This window comes from Lissotriton vulgaris, chromosome 5 (genome assembly GCF_964263255.1).
Source record: "Lissotriton vulgaris chromosome 5, aLisVul1.2, whole genome shotgun sequence".
NCBI lineage: Eukaryota > Metazoa > Chordata > Amphibia > Caudata > Salamandridae > Lissotriton > Lissotriton vulgaris.
Window position 1 is genome coordinate 165,935,923 of NC_141693.1, and position 21,258 is coordinate 165,957,180.

Sequence of the window (21,258 nt, forward strand, 5' to 3'; positions counted from 1 at the left end):
AGCGGTCTATAGCGCCAGGACGCCTCCGGGTGGCAGTGCCCTTTACAAGACACACACATTTACATTTACATTTACAGGTCTGACTGAAACAAATTGGACTACCCTGCCCAGCTATTGAGGTTCCGAGAGAATCGAGACGATGTTTTGAACATCATCGAATATGCCCGAGTTTGGTATCTATGAACCTCAAATGACGAGTTTGGTGGGTGTGCGCGTTTTCGCTACACTGTCCTGAACCGTTCGTCTCATTCGTGGGTTTCTTCATCTGAGCCCACGGGTTCCATTTTAGATACGGCATCCATTTTGTTTCTTGCCCTCAAGTAGCCAGCGAACGGACATTGTCCGCTTCGTGACCCTGGGATTCCCAAACCCTTGCGGAAGACACGTGTTCCTTTGAGTGTGTCTTTATGACGAGGGGGATGACACTGCAAGGGCAGATGGCTCCGCTCGGGGCTCGTCTTGCCGTGCCGGTCTATTGTTTCAGCCGTGCATGCATTAGGCACGAGTCCTTTGATCCTGCAATCATGTTTCCGATATTACTCCCCCTACACTCTTTTCAATCTGTTGTCTGTTTTCCGTCTTCCTTTGTACCTGTTTCTAACTCTTCCTTAATTTGTTTACAACTAGAGTGGAATGTGCCTAATGGTGAGATAATGTGCTTTTACAGTTGGGAACCGGCAATGTGACTGTAATTATGTTCCGGGCTTCTGAAACATGAATGCGACCCCCTATGAAATTTACTGTGGGAACTGGGTTGTAACCTTTTGTTTACCATGTTGTTCTATGATGAAGAACTGTATAAAAGGAGCGATCCACAGATACAATTTGAAGCAGTCTCCCAGAACCTACGCGCAGACGTACTTCTGTCGACCTCTGTATCCCTGCAGTAAATAAACCGTTGATCTTTGACGCCGAAGGAAGTGTCCCGTGTCTCTGTAATTTGTACGCCGGAACAGGTATCCCATGAAGGTTTCAGGTGTTGTCCCTGGCACCTCTGGACCTTAGAATAGTCCAGTCCTTCAGTTGGCGCCCAACGTGGGGCGGCATCAGTGGTACCGGTCCAAAGCCCGACGATCGTGAGGAACTTCGTGTGAAATCTCCGAGGGAAGGTGCACCCCGCTTCATCGATCCAGTTGTCGAAATAAGTGGCCCGAAGACTTTTCCCGCGAAGATTCCCGCCTCCTGACGGCTGCGACGGACTGCTGCCCTGACTGTCGACCTGTTTTGGCGCCCGGCGTAGTCCTTTGTACGGCGAGACGATAGACGGGCCTTCCTGGAGACGTCATCGATCTTTCAGTTAAGTATTTGTGGGTCGCTCCCAGTCCTTAGTTGTTGGTTCCTTTTTGGGGACAGTTGCTTAGTTGTTGTAACTTGGTTGTACGCATGGTTCCATTGCATTTGTGGTTCTTAGTTGTGGTTCTTAGTTGTTGAGTTGTATTTGACGATTGCAATCGCCAAAAACCGAGGGTCTTGCATTTTTGCGAGGATATCGTAATTCGATAGCCCTTGAACTTTGGAGACTTGGTCAGTGTGCACGATGCCTGGCCGTAGTACTTTGTTTGGTTGTTTTAAATGTTGCGCAACGGATTTCCGATTGGAGGATTCAGTTCCGATACCTCCAGTCGGAACTCCAATCTATGAGTTATATAGTCGACATGGCGTGGGTCCCATTGCATATAATGATTGCTGGATCCGCTATACGAAAAATGACGGTGTCCTTAGTTGGCCACCCCATGGTAGTTTCGAAACTGAAATTTTGGATAATCTAGAAACAAAATTGTTCAAAAAGAAAGCAAGGCCGGCCATGTTTGATTCCTTTCGCCTATGGCGAAAAGAGGCCAAACAGAAGGAAATCAAACAGCTTAAAAGAAATAAGAGGGAAGGTATCGTTACGACGATGAGAAATGCAGAGCAGTTTCAGCGAGACAAAGAAGAAAAGGAAAAAGAAGTTTTTGATAGATTACAACGTATGGCGGTGGATAAATGTTATCCGGTTTTACCGTCAAGTGCTGATAAGAAGGGAGAGGAAACGGTAGAGAACCCTTTGTTGTCCTACCTATTGAAATCACCACCTCCATATGCACAGGATACTACGGCTCCTGTGGTTCCTCCTGTTCCTCAACCTGTTGTTCCGGCAGCTGCTGCTCAGCCTGTCGCTGGTCCTGTTCTTGCGAATCCTCTTGTCCCTATTGCTTTACCCGTTTCTGTTCCACTTTCTGTCCCTGCTACCTCTGCTCTTGCAACTGCTCCTACTGCTCCTACTACTTCTGCTGCTCCGGTATTTAGTCCTCATGTTGTTGCCCCTGTACTTTTCTCCTCTTCCCCGTCTGTTCGAAGACGCATTCCTAATGCTGTTGCTAATCTTTATTCACCTTTTGGACCGATTCTTGGGTCCGATGCTTCTGATGTTCCCCAACGACGAAGTCAGCTACCTGGTGGGAGAGAACGTGACACGTTAAGTGTGATGGCGCGTAATTGGATTAGGTACCCCCTTAAAAACACCTCGCGCATAATTTTTGAGACTTTCTCTCAATTCAATGAGCCCACACAGAGATTTGTGTTTGAGGAAATGTGCAAATGTTTACGTGAAGCGATAGCACATGATGAGGTAAACGATGTACCACCCGACGTAACTGAACTTCAGCTCCAGTTTTCGAGTGGTATGATTGTGGGTAGTAATGTTCGGCGTGCTGTAGAACATCTTCTATCCTTTCGTCCCACCGTAATACCTCGAGCATTGTTTAAAGATGATACCGAGGAATGGATGGCAACGCCTGGTCAGTATCCTATGCGAGAAGTTCCCCCAGTATGGATGCCAGGTGATGCTCAAGCTAATCCTATCGTTCTGCCATACTTCCAGAGGGTTTGGATACACCTCCCATAGAAGCGGTCGGAAGTTTTACAGGTGAAGCAAACTTTGCCTGATCCACGCAAAAACCCGGCAGGTTATTATAAGGAGTTATCGCAATTAGTGGATGCTACTATTATGAATCTTGCCGATATTGATATGTTGTTCGGCAATATAGTCCCACAACAGATTTGGGCGAAAATTCGTCAAGAAAACCACGCCGCCGAATTAGGTGGTGATTGGGCTGCACTTGTGGCGGCTGACGCATTACAGGTCGGTGGGGCTAAGCCTGAGCAGTTAATTGCGGCACTTCCCCAACGAATCATTACGCTTATGAAAACACTTATGCCAGCAATGAAGGTTAACTGGGATAAATTGTCGGCATGCAAACAAAAGAAGGACGAGAGTCTCTCCGATTTCTTTACGAGATTTGAGGAGGCATTCATCGATCACAGTGGTCAGGATATGAGCACTGAGGGAGGTCAGCGATTGTTTGTAGATAAGTTTGTATCGAATTTGTTGCCTGAACTATGCAACAAATTGAAAAATTCTGAAAGTTCATGGGCTGTTTCTACTTCTGCTCAGATATTAGCTACGGCCCAATATTACGAAAAAAGGGAGAAGGAGGAAACTGATCGTGCGGATAAGAAAACGAAGGATCTTAAAACGAAAGTTTTGTTGCAGCAAGCGTATCCTCCACGCTCGAATCAGAATGATTCGCAACAGCAGAATAGATCGCAATCGCAATCTTTTAGGTCTCAGGCGCGTAGTGACTCCTCTACACCTAGATCTATGTTGGGGTATAATCAATGTGCATATTGTAGACTAGAGGGCCATTTGAAGTTTAACTGTCCTGCTCTACGTGACCGAAATAATGGTGTTTCGGTTTGCGGAGGTCGTAGTGGTCCCCAACAAGTTTCACGTGGTAGAGGTCGCGGTGTTACTCAAAATCAAAATGAACGTTCTAATAATTCGTCTGATTCCAATAATTGCTTTGATCAGCGTGGTTCATCGTCGGGTAGATCTGCACAGTATCATGTGGATGATTATTACATTGAGCATGATATTGATGACGGTAATTACTAGGACAGCCACGGACAAAGAGAGGGAGTAGTATCAGTTCCGGTTGATCAGAGAGGGCCTTACGTCGCAGTTGCCACATCGGGCGTAGTTGAGCCTTTTCTGTTGGACACTGGTGCAGCGAAAAGTTCCATCATGCATTCGAAACTCCCTGGCGCACCTTTGTCTGGCTTAACAAATGTTTCCGTTGGATTCTCTGGCGCCCCCGTTAGCAATCCGGTTTCTAGCCCTTTGCCCCTCACAATTGGGCCTCGTGAGTTGGAAGCTCCTTTGATTTTGACTACTGGTTGTGGTGAGAATCTTTTGGGCCTGGATTTGCTGAAACGGTTATATGCGACTCTGTATTGTTCCCCTGCGGGAGTGGAGCTTACTTTAGGACAGAGAGTGATCTCTCCTATGTATTTGTGAACTGATAAGCTCCCACCGGAATTGATTTCTCTTCCTAAGTCTTTGTGGGCTACAGGTCCCAATGATGTGGGCCTGCTGGACATATCGCCATATGTTGTTCAGCTGATATCGAATGTGCGGTTGCCGCGTATTCCCCAGTATCGTATCTCTCTCGATGGTGAACGAGCGTTGTTAGCGATCATCTATGACTTGATCAAGAAAGATGTTATCGAGGAGACTCGGGGAAACGTGTGTAATAGTCCTGTGTTACCTATTCTAAAACGAACTGATCCATCTAAGCCTCCTGTGTATCATTTTGTCATTGATTTACGGGAGGTAAATAAAATCGTGGTTCCACAATTTCCTGTGGTGCCTGACATTACGGCTTTACTGACTCTGATTCCAGCATCTGCTTCTTGGTTCTCAGTGATCGATCTGAAGAATGCTTTCTTTAGCATTCCGATTGCTGAGGAAAGCAGAGATCTATTCGGCTTCTCGTTAGGTGGTCGCAGCTTTAGGTTTAAACGCGCTCCTCAGGGCTATTGTGAGAGTCCATCGATATACAGCCAAGCCCTGAAGAGTCAACTTGATGCGTTTGTGTTGCCGGCTGGTGCGGCCTTGATCCAATATGTTGATGACTTATTGGTGGCTGCTGATACAAAAGAGATTTGCAAAACTGCTACGGTATCGCTGTTACAACATCTCTGTGACTTACACCACAAGGTGTCGCCTTCTAAACTGCAATATTGTTGTCAAGAAGTAACCTATCTAGGTCACTTATTGTCAAAGGAGGGGAGAAGGTTGACCCCAGAGAGAATTGCAGCGATTGCTCGAATGACTGTGCCAACAACTCAGAGGGATGTGCGTGCCTTTCTAGGTATCACGTCATACTGAAGGCAATGGATTCCAAATTTTTCATTACTAGCAAAACCATTGGTAGCTCTCACGTGCAAGGATGTTCCAACTCCTTTGCCATGGACTGAAGAGTGTCAGAAACGTTTTTCTGAATTACGTGATGCGTTGTGTTCGGCTCCTGTGTTAGGTACTCCTGACTACAGTAAGCCGTTTACACTATACGTTCACGAGAGGGAAGGTTGTGCGTTGAGTGTTCTGACGCAACAATTTGGCGGTAAGCAGCGTCCATGTGCATATTTTTCCTCGACCTTAGATCCAGTAGCTAGAGCATTGCCGAGTTGTCTAAGAGCGACAGCAGCGGCTGCGGCGTCCATTCGACAATCCGCAGGATTGGTCATGGATAATATGCTTACGGTGATGGTTCCGCATGCAGTTGACACTCTTTTAAATCGGACAAAGACTCAACATCTGACAAGCGCAAGGTTGTCTGGTTATGAGTTGACGCTTTTGGCAAGTCACATACAAATCAAGCGCTGTAATGTGCTAAACCCGGCGACATTATTACCGATTAATATGGAATCAGATGAGGTAACATCACACGATTGCTACTTAAGAACCGAAGAGGAAACGAAAGATCGTGTTGACCTAAAAAATACTCCATTGGCAGAGCCCGATGGCACTTTGTATGTTGATGGTTCATGTTTTAAGTTGCCGAATGGTGATGTGACGACTGCGTATGCTGTGGTAACGTTGAGTACGATTGTGGAAACTGCGAGATTGAGTCAGAATTCCGCGCAAGCGGCAGAGTTGATTGCGTTGACGAGAGCGTGTGTTTTGTCGAAGGGAAAACGAGTGAATGTGTTTACCGATAGTCAGTATGCTTTTGGCGTTGCCCATAGCTTTGGCCGTCTGTGGAGAGAAAGAGGTTTTATGACATCGCATGGTACGAAGATTCAGCATGGACAGCTTGTGAACGATCTTTTGGATGCACTTACGTTGCCTGAACAAGTGGCAATTGTTAAATGCAGTGCGCATCGGAAAGTTACGGATGATGTTGGTCGTGGTAACGCGTTCGCGGATGAGATTGCTAAAGAGACAGCAAGAAACCTTGCAACCCGAATGTATGTTACGAGTTCAGTGAGGTGGCCGGCAGAGACTGGTATGTGTGAGGACACTGTGGAGAGCGTGAAGGCAATTCAGAACGAGGCCACCGAAACTGAAAAGACTAAGTGGAAAGAAAGCACAGGAAAGTTAGATGCACACGGATGTTGGATTGATTTGTCGGAAAGTCAGAGATGGATGTTGCCGGATGCATATGTGCTAGCTGTTGTGACTATGGCACACGGCTTGTCACATATCAGTGCGAAAGGTATCTGCAAGTTGTTGTCCCCTGTATGGAAGAATGATGGTATCGCTAAGTGTGCTGAGAGATTGGTCAAGAATTGCATGGTATGTATGATGTACAATCCTGGCAAGGGCACTCCTACACCCCCTGGCCACTTTGCTCCTCCTACATGTCCCTTTGAGGTAATCCAGTTGGACTTCATCCATATGGAGAGATGTAATAACTTGAAGTACGTTTTAGTTGTGGTTTGCGCATTCTCCAGATGGATTGAGGCCTATCCTCTTAAAGATAATACTGCCATGTCCACAGCGAAAGTCCTACTGAAGGAATACTTTCCTCGGTATGGAATGCCACGGATTGTATGGTCTGATAACGGAAGTGAGTTTGTAGGGAGTGTGATGAAGAGTGTGTGTAAGGGCCTTGGAATTATACAAAAATTCCACAGTGCCAATCATCCCCAGTCAGCAGGTTTGGTTGAGGGGTACAATGGTACCTTAAAACTAAAACTTGCAAAAATTCAAGCTACGACTGGTCTGTCTTGGCCTGATGCACTGCCTCTGGCTCTTTTGTCAACTAGGACGACTGTACACTCTCGAGTAGTGCTTAGCCCATATGAGATTGTGTTCGGCCGTCCTGCGAATGTTTGGGGAGTCCCTAGGCCGAAGATTTTCGATAGTCTTGAGTACCCAATGTTGATTGATTATCTTCATGATCTGACTGCTAAACTGAGGTTAATTCATCAACAGGTCTTTGAAGCACTGCCGGCGCAGACGGAGGGTCCAGGCCACCAGCTCCAACCTGGAGACTGGGTGATAACCAGAAATTTTGGCCGGAAGCGAAACCTCGAGCCGAGGTTTGTTGGACCCTTCCAAGTTTTACTCGCCACGAGAACCGCAGTTCGTTTGGAGGGCCGCAAAAATTGGGTGCACGCCACCCATACAAAGAAGGTACCAATACCTTTACCAGCGGACTCGTGGGTGAGGACTGGCGTCGCTGCAACAGAGACAGAAGCTTTGCCGAACTTTGTGCCCTTCAGTGACGCCCAGCCTGTTGGAGACATTTCAGTGCAGTCAGACACATTAACTAAGCCTTTGTCATTGGATCGCGACCAGCGCCAGGACCCCTGGTCCACGAAGACCCCGACCGACCCGCCTGACGTACTCCGCCGCCACCCTCATCGCTCTCAACTCCGGCCGACTCCCAGAATGCCATCAAGCCACACCACGACGCACCCACGGACCTTTCAGCTGCCACGCCTGCAAATTCACCTGCATCCGGACCTGCCTCGCACCAGCACCCGCCAAGTCGAACACCAGCAGCACCCACCTCAAGTGCATCCTGCTCAACACCCGCTCCGTCCACAGACACGCCATCGAACTCTGGAACCTCCTAGACGCCACAGCCCCTGACGTTGCCTTCCTCACGGAGACCTGGATGAACGCCTCTTCAGCTCCCGACATCGCCATCGCTATCCCAGAGGGCTACAAGATCGTCCGGAGGGACCGCAACGCCAACCAGATGGGAGGAGGCATCGCCATCATCCACAGGAACACCATCCGTCTCACGACCAGCACCGACAACACCCTGACCACCGCCGAACATCTGCATTTCCAGATTCACACCAACCCGAACACCACCCTCAGAGGCACCCTGATCTACCGACCTCCGGGACCACGCACCCAATTCAGCGAGGACATCGCCGACTTCGTCAGCCCGCACGCCCTCCCCTCCGCTGACTACATCCTCCTGGGGGACCTCAACTTCCACCTGGAGAACAACAACGACCGCAACACCAGCACCCTGCTCGACAACCTCGCCAATCTTGGACTCAAGCAACTGGTGTCCACCCCCACCCACCTCGCCGGACACACACTCGACGCAGTCTTCTCCTCCAGCACAGACATCGACTTCAGCCACACCACAGAGCTTCCATGGACGGACCACAGCTGCGTCCACTTCACCTTCAAGAGAACCACGACCCACCACCACCAGCATCAGGCCGCCCGCAGAAGCTGGAACAAGATCACAGCAGACCAGCTCGCCGCTTCCCTGAGCCAGCACCCTCCCGCCAGCTCAGCGAACCCCAGCCAGGCCGCCGACAACCTCACGAGGTGGATCAGCAACTGCGCGGACGAACTCGCCCCGCTGAGAACCCCGCCCAGCAGATCCGGCAGCAAGAAAGCCCAGTGGTTCACCGACGAACTCAAGAGCTCCAAGAAGAACTGCCGAGCCCTCGAGAAAGTCTGGAGAAGGGATCCTACACCAGACAACAGGACCACCTTCAAGCTGGCCACCCGGAAGCACCACCAGCTGATCCGCGCCACCAAGAAAACTGCTTTCAAGGACCGGCTGGACAACAACGCACACAACTGCAAGGAACTCCTCAACATCGTGAAAGAGCTATCCAACCCCAGCGCAGGAAACAACGACATCACCCCATCGCAAGACCTCTGCAACTCCCTCGCTTCATACTTCCACAACAAGATCGCGGACATACACAACAGCTTCAACAACCAACCAACGAACACCAAGACCGAACAACCACCCCCCACCACCACCCTCCACGCCTGGACCCCGGTCAGCACCGAAGACACCATCCGCACGATGAACTCCATCCACTCCGGATCACCGACTGACCCCTGCCCTCACCACATCTTCAACAAGGCTGACGCTGTCATCGCACCCCACCTGCGAGACATCATCAACACATCCTTCAACACCGCCACCTTCCCTGAGAGCTGGAAGCACGCCGAACTCAGCGCTCTTCTCAAGAAACCCACAGCGGACCCCACCGAACTCAAGAACTACCGCCCCATCTCGCTCCTCCCGTTTCCAGCCAAAGTCATCGAGAAGACCGTCAACAAGCAGATGGCCACCTTCCTCGAGACGAATGGATCCCTCGACCCCTCACAGTCCGGCTTCCGAGCCAATCACAGCACCGAGACCGCCCTCATCGCCGCCACCGATGACATCCGAGCCCTGATGGACAACGGAGAAACAGCGGCCCTCATCCTCCTAGACCTCTCCGCGGCTTTCGACACTGTCTGCCACCGCACCCTAGTACAGCGCCTCAGCAACATCGGAATCCAGGACAAGGCGCTGGAATGGATCATCTCCTTCCTCGACGGAAGAACACAGAGAGTCCGTCTATCACCGTACAAGTCAGAGGCCACCGAAGTCATCTGCGGCGTCCCTCAAGGATCCTCGCTGAGCCCCACCCTCTTCAACGTCTACATGAGCCCCCTCGCGGCCATCGCACGCCAGCACAACCTCAACATAATCTCCTACGCCGACGACACCCAGCTGATCCTTTCCCTGACCAACGACCCCGCCGCCGCCAGAGCCAACCTGCACGAAGGGATGAAAGAGGAAGCAACATCGCTTGCGAGGAACAGATGCACCGCCATCCTGTTTACTGCGAGCGGATCGTGTAAATCCCCGACCGCCGCCACGGAGCCAGTGAAAATCGGGTGAGAACGCCACATCAGGTGCTCACTCAACTAGAACCAGCTATTTAGCGCTGCCACGGGACAATTTATTCCCCTCAAAGACCGTTCCCCTAATTGTTCTCCAAACTGGCACTCCACACTGGGCAGCCTTCCCAGGACGCCAAAAATTATTGCCTCCTGAATCACATTATATGACGCCGTGAGTGTACTCCATTATTGTGACCAGTACTTACTGCATACGCCGCTCCAAACACGCTCTTTGGCCTAATTGTTCTATGTTAATCCAGGCATATATTAAGTCCTGATGATGATCCTTTTTATTTAGAGCACAGGATCGAAACGCCGTCGACAATGTTATGTAGACATACAATTTTCCTATTGTGATTTATTTTTGTATGTTCTACTAAAGGGAATACTGCTTATTTGAATTCTAAAGCAGTACCAGCTCTTGCTCAAACCTTTCTCTTGCCTGATGTAACCTATTCTTTCTTCTGCACCCCTCTCTCACAACTTTTCTATTCTGTTAAGTACGGCACAGGCTTGTGCCTTACTTCAAACAATACTATGTTTGATATGATATTGTAACATATAAATTGACTCCTTGTCATACATTCTGAAAATAAATTCTCTGCCCGGCTGGGTATGAGAAAAATTGTACATATTGTCCGATTGTGGTCTATATGTTATTTTTCCAGAAATCATTCTAAGCTTAGGACCTTTGTTCTTGAAAAATAGTCGATACCCATGGTCCAAAGCCATTAAGTGGGTCCCCCTTGTTTATTGAAAAACCGAAGTCATCTGCGGCGTCCCTCAAGGATCCTCGCTGAGCCCCACCCTCTTCAACGTCTACATGAGCCCCCTCGCGGCCATCGCACGCCAGCACAACCTCAACATAATCTCCTACGCCGACGACACCCAGCTGATCCTTTCCCTGACCAACGACCCCGCCGCCGCCAGAGCCAACCTGCACGAAGGGATGAAAGAGGTAGCCGAGTGGATGACGACCAGCCGCCTGAAACTGAACTCGGACAAGACGGAGGTCCTCATCCTGGGCTCCTCACCCTCCGCCTGGGACGACTCCTGGTGGCCTCCCGCCCTGGGCACCGCACCCAAACCGACAGACCATGCACGCAACCTGGGCTTCATCCTGGACTCCTCCCTCTCCATGACCAGGCAAGTCAACAACGTCTCATCGGCATGCTTCAACATCCTCCGCATGCTACGGAAGATCTTCTGGTGGATCCCCACCGAGACCAGGAAGACCGTCACCCAGGCCCTCGTCACCAGCCGACTGGACTACGGCAACGCCCTCTACGCCGGTACCACCGCCAAGCTCCAAAAGAGACTCCAGCGGATCCAGAACGCCTCAGCCAGACTCATCCTCGACATCCCACGAACCAGCCACATCTCCGGACATCTGAGAGACCTCCACTGGCTCCCCGTCAACAAAAGAATCACCTTCCGCCTCCTCACCCACGCACACAAAGCCCTACACGACCAAGGCCCGAGCTACCTCAACAGCCGAGTCAACTTCTACGCTCCCAAACGCCTCCTCCGATCAGCCAACCACGCCCTCGCCGACGTCCCCCGCATCCGAAGAGCGACTACAGGAGGAAGGTCCTTCTCCTACCTGGCCGCCAAGACCTGGAACTCCCTCCCGACCGACCTGCGCCTGACCCAAGACCACCTCTCCTTCAGGAAGAAGCTGAAGACCTGGCTGTTCGAGCAGTAGCGCCCCCCCCCCCCCCCCCAGCGCCTTGAGACCCCACGGGTATGTAGCGCGCTCTATAAATGTCTTTGATTGATTGATTGATTGGAAAACTCAAGACTCGTAATATCATCTGATCGACAGGACTCTGTTTTGCAACCTGAACAATTATTCGAAGAAAAGACTCGTCCTGGAAGAAGCAGATATTTTCTTCGTTCTCACACTATGGACAAATAAAAAAGTGCTTTTGGTTTTCCCCCTTTTTGAAAATTCACGTTACCCCTTCATTATCATTTTGAACATTATGAACAATTGCATCTTCTATTGATTTTTTAGTTCTTTTCCACGTGTGTTTTTCCACAGCTAGGAGATTCTGTATTACGTTTGAATGTTTGATTAAAGAACCTTACATCCGGGTTGACCGTAGGGCCGTGCGGGTACTTCCTTCTGTTTAGTAGGTCCTGACACTAGGTTAGAGGCCGTTGATTCCTAGGAACTCCTGGGGATTGACAATTACTACACAAAACGAAGTGCGTCAAGAACGTTGCGGACGGTTTTTAGAGGATGGAATTCTCAAAGTTGTCGGAAGTGGAGAAGACTCTAGCGCAAAAATCATCACTGCATAGGGTTGTACAAACTAAATGCTTTCTGTTTCAGGTGTTCCTACTGTTCTTAACTGTTTCCATGCTATTGGTGGGTGGAGTATATTTTGGGTTACAGTCGTACTTGCCTTCTGCTTTACCTACTTCTTCTTCTGAACCAAAACCTACTCCCACTGTTTCTCCACATTCCTTTCATCTTCTACCTCAGCACGAACAGATTAGACGTGCGGAATTCATGAATAACTCCTTCGTTCAGCTTCTTCATCAGCATCAATTGGTGATGAACATTACCAACTGTTGGGTGTGTGGGTTAATGCCACATACCATGGATAAGGGAATTCCGTACTTGGTCCTTCCTTATAGTTCCCAGGGGTCAGCTCGAGCATTCCAAACTATGTTTCGTAGTGCACTAGATTCCTACCCCAATCGAGAGCCACGTTCTCCTCACTTTGGTCCCGGTCCGTACCACAAGCCTTTGGCAATAGCGATTGCCGATTTAGATAGGGATGTTTATGATCCATCGCTCATTCCAGAGGAAGAGGTGCGAGCATATAGGGATCTGAGTGAGGCTGAGTATAGTATGTTAGTGGGTGATAGACAGCTCAAAAGCTCATCTCCAATCTGGATCGTACCCCACCTCGGTAATTTCTGCTTGAAAGGTCCTGGTCGAAGTCCGAGAGCTCATCTTGGGGAGAGTGCTTGCACTAAAACGTATGTTTTACCAATGCTCTCTTCCCCTGTTCTCCTGACTGCCAAGGGTACCTACTTTGTATGTTATGACCGTGCATATACATGGTTGCCCCTTGACTTCTCGGGCACCTGTTATATTGCAAATTTGCTGCCACCGACTTTTACAGTTGCCTCCGACTACCATAAGACCAGAGTTGTAAGAGGCGTTATTAGCAAAGAAGACACTGCCGGTCAGGAAGCAGGAGACTTCTTTAAGGGTTTTCTGCCGTTTTGGGGACCTATGGTTAATAGTAGGAACCTGAGACAACTGACCCGTGTGGTAGAGTCGACTGCTAATATAACTGCAAATGCCCTTGGTAACCTAACAGCAGAGCTTCAGGCGGACAGGCTTATGACGTTACAAAACCGTATGGTTTTAGACGTTGTTCTCGCCGATAGAGGTGGTGTGTGCAAGGTGATCCATTCGAGCTGCTGTATTTTCATTCCTGATAACGCTCCAACTGTTTATCAAGCCATCTCGAAGTTGCATAAGATCTCCGAGTCCATACACGTGGACGAGGGTGATTGGACGCTACTAGGGTGGTTTTGGGGCCTGATGTCGACGTGGGGTTGGAAGATTCTGATGATCGTAGGAGTTGTTGTAGCGTTTCTGTTCACGTGTTGTCTTTGTGTACAGTGTGGTCTGCCTTATGTGTCCTCTGTGCTACGACGTGTATAAGACGGCCATCTGTTACCAAGGACGCATTGATGGGTAGAATAATGTTGCAGCAACATCTGAATGATTTGATGAATATCGAGATCGATTCCGATATTGACTAGTGCTTGCTTACATGAGGGCAAAAGGAGCATCTGAGGTTCCGAGAGAATCGAGACGATGTTTTGGACATCATCAAATATGCCCGAGTTTGGTATCTATGAACCGCAAATGACGAGTTTGGTGGGTGTGCGCGTCCTGAACCGTTCGTCTCATTCGTGGGTTTCTTCATCTGAGCCCACGGGTTCCATTTTAGATACGGCATCCATTTTGTTTCTTGCCCTCAAGTAGCCAGCGAACGGACATTGTCCGCTTCGTGACCCTGGGATTCCCAAACCCTTGCGGAAGACACGTGTTCCTTTGAGTGTGTCTTTATGACGAGGGGGATGACACTGCAAGGGCAGATGGCTCCGCTCGGGGCTCGTCTTGCCGTGCCGGTCTATTGTTTCAGCCGTGCATGCATTAGGCACGAGTCCTTTGATCCTGCAATCATGTTTCCGATATTACCCCCCTACACTCTTTTCAATCTGTTGTCTGTTTTCCGTCTTCCTTTGCACCTGTTTCTAACTCTTCCTTAATTCGTTTACAACTAGAGTGGAATGTGCCTAATGGTGAGATAATGTGCTTTTACAGTTGGGAACCGGCAATGTGACTGTAATTATGTTCCGGGCTTCTGAAACATGAATGCGACCCCCTATGAAATTTACTGTGGGAACTGGGTTGTAACCTTTTGTTTACCATGTTGTTCTATGACGAAGAACTGTATAAAAGGAGCGATCCACAGATACAATTTGAAGCAGTCTCCCAGAACCTACGCGCAGACGTACTTCTGTCGACCTCTGTATCCCTGCAGTAAATAAACCGTTGATCTTTGACGCCGAAGGAAGTGTCCCGTGTCTCTGTAATTTGTACGCCGGAACAGGTATCCCACGAAGGTTTCAGGTGTTGTCCCTGGCACCGCTGGACCTTAAAATAGTCCAGTCCTTCACTATCCCTTGGCATACGTGCACATGGCACACAACGCATATATCATACACCAAGTGCTGCCACACAATTGTACATTCAGAACCTTCTGGGCTACAAACTGCTTTAAATAATGCAGCAAACACCGATGTGATGACTGCAGCCAGGAGCAATGTGGGGTAACAAAAGGCTTATCCTTGACATTGCATCCAGGGGGAAGTAAGCAACGGGGCTGAAGTAACCAGGGAAATATTATATATAATGCATATCAAAATACTTTTTTGTTTTTCCTACATTAACTCTTCAAAACTCTACCTTCCGCATTTATCGTTCTCTTGTAATTATAGGAGCAAGTCACCCCTTGTTTCCTGTAAATCACAATAAAACAACTAGGGTTAGAGACTGACAAATGTTTTTTAAAAACACTATGTTTCTTGATCACCTTCAGATTTCAGTGCTGTGTGTTTCACAAGTTACATCTCATGCTACATGTAGTGTGTGTACCTTGTGTGTGACTTATAAGCAGCATGATGCATACGTCCTCACTGTGCCATATATCATGAGCATTATGCCTATTTCATGCAGTACTTTGTGATTTGTTTGTGTCTTTAAAATGTTTACGGGCTTGTATTCATATGCAACACGTTATTATTCCAGGCACTACCAGGTGCTATATATTTGGGCTAAGTAAGACTGCATGGTTTCCTATATACACCTGTCCTACACAAAAATTACCAGCCTGGTAGCTATAGGACAGGACATAAAGAAAACTTAGTGGTGCAACATTAGCCCTGATTAAAGCGACCCATACCGGCCAGTGAGCAGGCTGAAACATGTCAACCATTATAAGGATGTATGGACAATCATTTCTGTGAATATCTATACTCACAACTTCAAGATTGAAAACAGAGTAGAGCAATGCACACTACTTCTGTTTTCTGTTTACATGTTGTGGCCTTCGAATATTGCCCCTTTAGGAACAGCAAATTCCTCAGCGTACGGGGCATCAGAAATGTATGTCTCCATTTATAGTGCATGCTTTGCAAGTGCATTCTATATATCCTTTTTTCTTCATAAGACGTGGAAACACCTTCATTCAGCAATGGAAACACCCCTTCTTTACAGAACAGGCACACCCTGGGCAGATATAGTGAATGCATGTATGTGGTATTTCTATAGCACACATCTAGCTAAAAGGTGGTAGACACAGTACATGGTCAAAATCAATAAGTAATAGGAGGGAAAGATGGGTTGTGGTCAGTTAATGGATTGTAATGCTGTGGTCCTTAAAGAGGTGAGTCTACGACTCTCCTACATTGGAGCAGCGTTGGTGCAGTTCTTATGGACACAGGCATGGTGTTTCAGATTCTGGGTGCATAAATGTAAAAGGCCTGCTACTTTTTTTTTTCTTTTTTTACACTTGTTAGTCTGCAGTCTGATGGTGTCTTGGCTGCAGGTGTGCTGAGAGCCACAAGAGATGGGAGTTTGTCTGCAAGATAAGACATAGGGCCAGATTTACAAACCTTTCACACTGGGTTTGGGTGACAAAAGTAACACAAACCTGCACAAAACATTTTTTGTTACATCTATTTTCCAGTTAAAAATTAATTTTGGGATGGAAAATTGCCTAAAAGTAACGCAAAGCAGCCCTTTGTGTTACTCTGCGTCAGACGGGTATTACATGGGTGGTACAGGGGCATTCCGATGCAACCACCCATGCTTATTGATGCAAACCATATGTACTAACAATAGTAGACAGGACTATGTGCCCACAAATTATGCTACTTTCAAGCAGGTATTAAAAGGAAAAATAGTTGTATTTCTCTTTTCTTTTTTGAGTTTGCATGTGTCCTGCATTGAACAGCACACATACAAAGTAGTACAATATTTCTAGGCATAGTATTTTGTACTGTAAATGTAAACTTCCAGTGCAAGATCTTTGCTAGACTCCCTCACACACCTTTTCACTATGGTGTAAAGGTCTGTGCATGGTGCTCGGCAGCCTGACTGTGCTCAGGAGACGAGAGGAGAGGGCCATATGTCTGTAGATATGGTGCATTCCTACTCTCTCCCTGTCACGCAACTCCGCACAGCAACTTTGGGTGTTGTGTTGTGTTGTGTGACAGGAATGTAAATCTGGCCCCCAGTGAGGTGTGTAAGATGCCCCTATGAGCTGCCAGTGTAGTGTCTGGGAAGCAATGGAGTAGTAGTGCCTTGCCCACCATCCTCATGCACCACACGAGGGCGAGAAGAACAGCTCTGAAGTTGCTTTCTGAAAGAAACTTTCTGACTTTCTTTAGAAGAGAGTGCTGGTACTAGGCTGTCTTTGTTGTTCTGCCATTGTGTTCCTTGAGGGTGAGGTTGGCGTCCAGGTTACATTCAGTGAGAGTTGGGGTTCGAGGCTGTCAAGGTTCATGTCATTGATTCATATTTGTACTGTATCTTGTTTTTTGTTCTTGGTTGCCTTGGTTTGGCTGAGCTTTAGCTAAGGGTTGAACATCGAGGTCTGTATGATGTGCAAGCAGTATTTGAGACCCAGCCCGGGTTGAATTGTTAATTCTGCTTGTGGAATTTAGAGGAATTTTAACACAGCGTTCCAATCAAATGTAGCCAATCGCCATGCAGAGGATGTTTTTTTCATATTCAAGCAATGTGATGGCAATGGGAACAACGTGAGGCCCCAGGAAGTGAGCTGGTAAGTGGGAGCAAAATGTGGCATGATTTTCTAACGCGAGCACTGAAGTACCGAAAATTATTTACCACCTCCCAATTATAGTTATAATCACAACCAATCCCGCCCCCATTACCAATAATCAGTCAGTTGGCAGTGTAGAAGGTCCAAGCATTTATTATGACAAACAAACTCTGCCAGAGGAGCTCCTTGCGACCTAACCCCACGAGGTCCGCCAAGAAGACTGCTGGCACACTGTCAGGACATCACAAATATACAGTTGCATTTGCAGAATCATGGCCCAAGATGGAAAAATACAAGTTGGTACAGGTTGGTGCAGAAAGGAAAAGCCATATATGGCACACAAAGCGCTCTTGGTTTAGCTCATCCTAGATTAGCAAGGTCGAACGGGTGACTCCCTTCTGCCAGCTCCGAGACAGTCCGTCCCGCACCCCTCCCGGAATGTGCTTATCAGGCCTTCTCGTGCTACCTACAACCTTGACGGGCCTAACGAGCTGAAACAGCAGTTCTGCAACAGTTGGGTTATTTCTCAGGAGAACGACTTTGGTGCAGGGAATGAACGGGGTCTGCTAATGTAAGACTTCGAGCGAGGCCACAAAATGGCGTCGGTCGAGTCAATTGAGTGTAAAACGCAGAAAGCGGTGCAAGCTGGAAATCTAAAATACTGCAATGTGAATTTATGCTAATGTTTGCGTGCGTATGCTAAATTATTTAGATACATCATGCTAATCATAAGATATCGATTATAAGTGTTGCATAACCGAAAATCGATTCCGGTTCCTCAGCAGTCGCAGGATCATTCGTGGTCAGATGGCTGCTTCTTGAGCAGATTTTCGATTCGAGAGGCAGCAAAATTAACTTGAGTGGCTGTGTGCTCTTGTGCCATTCACACTGAATATTCAGCACTGAATGTGGTATTGGTGCTAAATTACATTGCAAATAGAACAACATGCATTTTTTCTACCCATTGGCAGAACGCCATGGAATCTTGTGGACTTTTTATGTAACTCCCCTGAATTCAGCAGAGTGAAATTCTGCGAGCTCTGCCCACCCCTATTTGAGACGTTGGATGTCTGAAGCAGGGAAAACTTCCCAATAGAGTTGTATTTAATTGGCATATTGGTCAATCGTGTTGCTGAGTAAAGTACAGGTGTCTCCACGTAAAGGTTGAATATCACAGGAGGCAGTATGAAAGAAAACCTGAGGGACTCCACATCTGATAGGGATATTTTGTGGCATTGAATGCAAGCTTTCTACCTTCAGAGGACAAATATAGGTTGTACAGCAGAAGTGCAAGCTTTCCCCATTATAGGACACATACAAAGCAGGCCACAGCAGTGCAAGTTCTGCTTACTCACAGATTCGGTGCAGCAAGCTCCCCTCTCTAACAGAAGGCAGCAAGTTCAATCTTCCATTCCCAGCATAGCACATCCAACAGTGCAGACTAGTACAAGCGGTCATCGCTCAGAGAACTTGGAAAGTTAACCCTTTCCGTGCGCGCGTCGGCCAACAGCCGTCGCGAACACTACCTGGCTAGTGCTGCGCACATCAGTTGGCCGACGTGGCCCCGCCCACACATTAAAACTCCTGCACTGCGGCAGAATTTGTGCCACGGTTAAGGAGTTAAGTCATGAGTGACATGGAGGTTCAAGACAGATCGCTCGAGAAGGTCGGGTGTTTACCTCACTGAGTGGGATCTATAGGTGGATGCGAGAGTGAATATGCAAGTTTCAACACCATTCTCACTTAGGTAATATGCCATGACAACATCCTGAAAGTCCCAAGTTTTCCACAGATTAAGAAGTAGCCATTAAATCATAGCCCATTGTGTGTTGGTGCAGCCCAGCTACAGCCTAAGTAGTCACTATGCTCTGGAAAGGCATACGGGTGGCAACCTCTTCAAAACAAGCACTGGCGTTGCCAATAGGTCTCGCAGTAGGAAAGTTGGAGCTATTGGTTTTGTAAATGACAAAGCCCTTTATGTTTTTAAAAAGAAAACAAAAATAAAAGGCATTGTTATTTGCAATTGTAATAGCTCAAACTTTCCTACTGCGAGACCTATTGGCAACGCCAGTGCTTGTTCTTTCTTCGACCCAGGTCTATCATTAAGACACCAGAAACAGGACTAGTAGGTCAGTGCTCCCTGAATGCTGTTGGAACCTGGAACAGATCATGAGCCTCTGGTGACATGGAGCACGTAGGCACACAACACAACATACCAAACTTAAGTAGCAGCATCACCTACACGTGGATGAATATGACATTACAGTAGTTCTCACAATGCAGGGCGTGAAAGAAGCTCTCATTCATAGTACAATACACAAATTGTTCCAGCACTACACCAAGAAAACGGCTCTATAGCCAGGCTACAGGAGAAGAACATCTACCCTACGCTGCAAGAGAAAGCCCTCATTACTAAACTTGTAGTTGAAGAAATCCAAAGTCCATATATTACTGCAAAGGAGCAAGTCAAATTACACTGAAGGCAAAATACAAAGGGGGGGACGAGAAAAGTGGCAAACTTACAGTACAAGAGAGCAGGTGTGACAAACAGCATCACAGAGACTTGTGATAGATAGCAAGAGGGCAGGAGAGCAAATCAAACCATGATACCACCACCGGCATAACGTGCAGTGGTAGCAGTGATGCTGACACTCACACTGTCTGGAGTCCTCAGACCATCAGAAACAGCTCGAGAAGCACGACAGCCCCAGCCTCAGTTGCTGTGCAGCACCAGCATCATGGAAAGGATGTTGCTGCCAGGTCAGCACACCGCACGTGTGCAAAAGCGGCGGCCATACTGAAACCGAATGCTTCACTTCTGAATACGAGAGTCTTACTGTCACTGTGAAAAATATATGATTTATAGGTTAGGGTGCTATGCTAAGACTATTGAACACGTTTTTATAGATTAGAGTTAAGATTTTCTCTAAAGTTTTATAATTGTATTTAAGGTAAAGAATGCATTTTATAATTCAATCGATTAATCCGTTTCTTTACACTTTAATTATATCTCTAATAAATTTCTCTATTTTTTTGATATTCTGAAAGAGTCTTCGGTTATTCATTATTTCAAAACGATCGCTCACCAGTGTAAGAGGGCCGCCAGATGTTAACCCTGCAGAGCGCAGTTTCCAGAGTTCCATGTTTTCTTGTCCTTCTTCTGTGTTGCGGGCATTTCCTAATGTCTACTCAATATACGTATCCTCCGTTTTCATCGCTAGTTTATGTCCGCTGTCAGCAGTTGAAGTTGATGCATTTTTATTTGATCTCTGTTTATTTTCGTAGAGTTAGAAGGGAAGCCGGATGGGGGCGGGAGAGCCTGGGGCGGGATTCCGAGCGAGTGGAGGCAGGCGGATTAGGAGGGAAGCTGGATGGGGGCGGGGGAGCCTAGTGGGGGGGCATGAATAAACAAGCGTTAAGAGCGGCCGGCCGGGAAACTGAAAGTACGGCCGGCCTGCGGCCGGCCATGATTCAATTAGGGGAGGAGAAGCTGCAGAGCGCACGCTGGGCGAAGCCCTTTGATGTGCTGTGCGGCCGTGAATGCGCGTGCTTGTTTGGTCACGTGATTCACGTGAACTTAATGAAAACCGCAGCGCAAGAAGCCCTTGGTTTCACGAGGATTTCGAGCACTTGAATTCTCGCTCCGCTCAATGCGCTTGCGCGCATTGATAGGTCGCGAGACCTAAAAAGGTGCTATGCAAAATCTGCCTCAGTGCTGTATCTGTTCAAATTGAGAGGGCTGCCAGTGACTGACAGGAATGGCCGTAGACAGGTTTACTTTTGTAAACACTTTCAGTCACCAGCATGTGGCCGGGGTGTTTACAAATCCTAGGCTAGGCTAGCACATCACCGTAGGTAAAATAAATGCCAGACCACTAACCT

At 47.9% G+C, this 21,258-nt stretch overlaps 1 protein-coding gene across 2 annotated transcripts in view; it reads left to right on the top strand.

Moving 5' to 3' along the window:
- ASTN2 (astrotactin 2) overlaps positions 1-21,258 on the top strand; it is a 2,581,355-nt gene that overhangs the window by 1,066,088 nt on the left and 1,494,009 nt on the right. The window lies entirely within an intron of this gene.